The sequence below is a fragment of the Priapulus caudatus genome, unplaced genomic scaffold (genome assembly GCF_000485595.1).
Source record: "Priapulus caudatus unplaced genomic scaffold, Priapulus_caudatus-5.0.1 Scaffold225, whole genome shotgun sequence".
Lineage (NCBI taxonomy): Eukaryota > Metazoa > Priapulida > Priapulimorpha > Priapulimorphida > Priapulidae > Priapulus > Priapulus caudatus.
In genome coordinates this window covers 269,058-272,250 of record NW_014577286.1, presented here as the reverse complement: position 1 = coordinate 272,250, position 3,193 = coordinate 269,058, and positions in this window count along the sequence as shown.

Below are 3,193 nucleotides of genomic sequence, written 5' to 3'. Positions count from 1 at the left end.
TAGACTATAGACTATATAGACTATATAGACTATATAGACTATAGACTATATAGACTATAGACTATAATTATGGACTATATAGACTATATAGACTATATAGACTATAGACTATATAGACTATAGACTATAATTATGGACTATATAGACTATATAGACTATAGACTATATAGACTATAGACTATATAGACTATAGACTATAATTATGGACTATATAGACTATATAGACTATAGACTATATAGACTATATAGACTATAGACTATATAGACCATATAGATTATATAGATTATATAGATTATATAGACTATATAGACTTTATAGAGAATAATATAGTCTCTATTATATTATGACACTCCTGATATCTTGTGTTCCTTGATTTTTACCAACATCTCTCCTTCCCTGAATCCTCCCGAGAGAAGGTATAACATAGATGGTGATATGCTAATGATGAGATAATGATAGAGGGAAGAGATGCTAATGATCATGATGCTGCTGCTGCTTGAAGATGATGATGGTAATAATAATAATGAAGATGATGATGGTAATAATGATGATGATGATGCTGATGATGCTGATGATGCTGATGATGATGATGATGATGATGATGATGAAGATGATGATGATGATGATGATGATGATGATGATGATGATGATGATGATGATGGTGATGATGATGATGATGCTGATGATAATGATGATGAAGATGATGATGGTAATAATGATGATGATGATGATGATGATGATGATGATGATGATGATGATGATGATGATGATGATGATGATGATGATGATGATTCAGTGGCTTTCACATCTAACCGCCCGGTTGACTGCCAGGGTAAGACGACTGCTCCACACTGCCGCCTCCCCAGCCGCAGAAGGAACGTTTGAGCAGATGGCGAAAATCTCGATGACGAATCGCGTAGATGACGGGGTTCCAAAAACTGTTTGCAAGAAACAGCGGTCCGACGAAGTCCACTCGGTATCGTGCGAAGCTGTCGCAAGTAGAAAATGTGCATGCAGTTGCCATTAGTCGCTAATGTGTCCTGTTATGGAGACTCACGATTTGATAGTATGTCAACTAGTAAATTAAGCATGATATTATTTAACGTCTGAGAGCTTGTACACAAGATGTGTATAATGTCGAATACTATCTATCTACCCGTCGGTCCGCCCGTCTATATGGTGGGCCATCATACTCAGGATTAATTATTTTTACCGCGGTTGAATTATAGCACTTTTACCCAATCAGAGGCCCCCTTACACATAATTTAACCACGGTAAAAAATTATTTATCTATTAATAGGCCTATAATATATATCTATTTAAACGTCAATTCAGCAATCTAGTTATCAATTTATATGATGGTTGAAGTAGATAAATAGGCAAGGCGCGCGAGAGAGAGGACGTGTTAGAGAAGAGAGAGCGGGGAGGAAAGAGACGAGAAGTAGAGAAAGAAGGATAGCGACGAAGGGAGAGAGAGAGAAAGAGAGCGAGACAAAGCGAGAGGGAGAGACTGATAGACTGTGTGTGTGTGTGTGTGTGTGCGTGTGTGTGTGTGTGTGTGTGTGTGCGTGTGTGTGTGTGTGCGTGCGTGCGTGTGTGTGTGTTTGGCACGAGAGAGTGTGACACGAAACGCACGTGAGTTTTTCTTGTAGTAATATTGCGTATCTGAGCGGTAATTATAAAGTAAAGTAAATCTCACTGTTTCTCACAACCGCTTCTCTATATCTCTCCTCCCCTCTCTCTTGCTGACGTTCCCCCTCTCTCTCTCTCTCTCTCTCTTCCTATATGTATAAATATATATATTAGCACATAATATACTATAAATATATATATACATAATATTGTGGTGTGTGTGTGTGTGTGCTGTGTGTGTGTTGGTGTGTGTGTGTGTGGGTGTGTGTTGTTGTGTGTGCTGTGGTGGTGTGGTGTGTGTGCTGATGTGTGTGTGGTGTATGTGCGTGCGTGCGTGCGTGCGCGTGGTCGTTGGTTGTGCCGCTGCGGCGTGTGTGTGTGATGTGTGGTGTGTGTGTGTGTGTGTGTGTTGTTGTGTGTCTGGTTTGTGGTGCGTGTTTTATGTGTTTGTTGTGTGGTGTGTGCGTGTTCGTGCGTGCTAGTGTGATGTGTGCGGTGTGTTGGCTGGTGTGTGGGTGTGTGTGTGTGTGTGTGTCGTCGTGCGTGTGTGGACGTGTGTGCTGTATGGCGTGCGTTGTCGGCGTGCGTGGTGCGTTACTATCTATTAGTACTATTAAAACGGCGATCGATCGAGCTCGATTAAATTTTGACCAAACGGATTCTCGTTATTGGAGCGACAAGATTCGACCAATATTGTTCTCAGGAACGCAATCACAATTAGACCGTGCTGCGCAGACGCAGTGTTGAGGCTCACCAGATATCATAGTGTACGGAAGCAGAGCACATCATATACACACGCCAGCTTCATAGCGTGAACTTCATAACACAGCGAATGATAGCGAAGCGTGCGCAGTTGACAGGAAAATCAGAGTCAATCTAGTATAGCCCATCGTATTATATGTACGTATATAATATTATATTATATAGATGTGTGTGTGTGCGCGCGCGCGCGCGCGCGTGCTGTGTGTGTGTGTGTGTGCTGTGTGTGTGTGGTTGTGTGTGTGTGTGTGCTGTGTGTTGTGTGCTGCGTGTGCGGTGTTGCGTGTGCGTGGTGCTGTGTGCGCGCGCTCGTGTGTGTGTATGTTTTCGTCGCGCGTGTGGCGTGTGACGTGCGTAGTGACGCGTGCGTGGGTGTGCGATCTGTTATTGAGCTGTCTACGCGCCCGCGTAGGTGCATTTAAGTGTGGTTCGGTGCTGCTGCGCGTAGAGTGTGTGCTTGTATGTGATAATGTGTGTGTGTGTGCTGTGTGTGTGCTATGTTGTGCTCCTGTGTGGGTGAAGTGTGAGCAGCGATAGAGAATAGATAGAGAGGAGAGAGAGAGAGACAGAGAGAAGAGCAGCGTAGGTTCGAGCGACGTGTGAGCGAGCATTCGCGCTAAGCGTGCGAGATGATTTGACTCTGTTGAACGCGGCGCCTGCGTCACTGACTCGTAACTTTAGCCGACGTCTCACCACAACACCAATCTCTGTTCTCGTTTGGGAACGCGCGATGACTCTCTGATATATCATAATACATATACTATACATATTACATATATACATGTAAGTATCACATCGTAG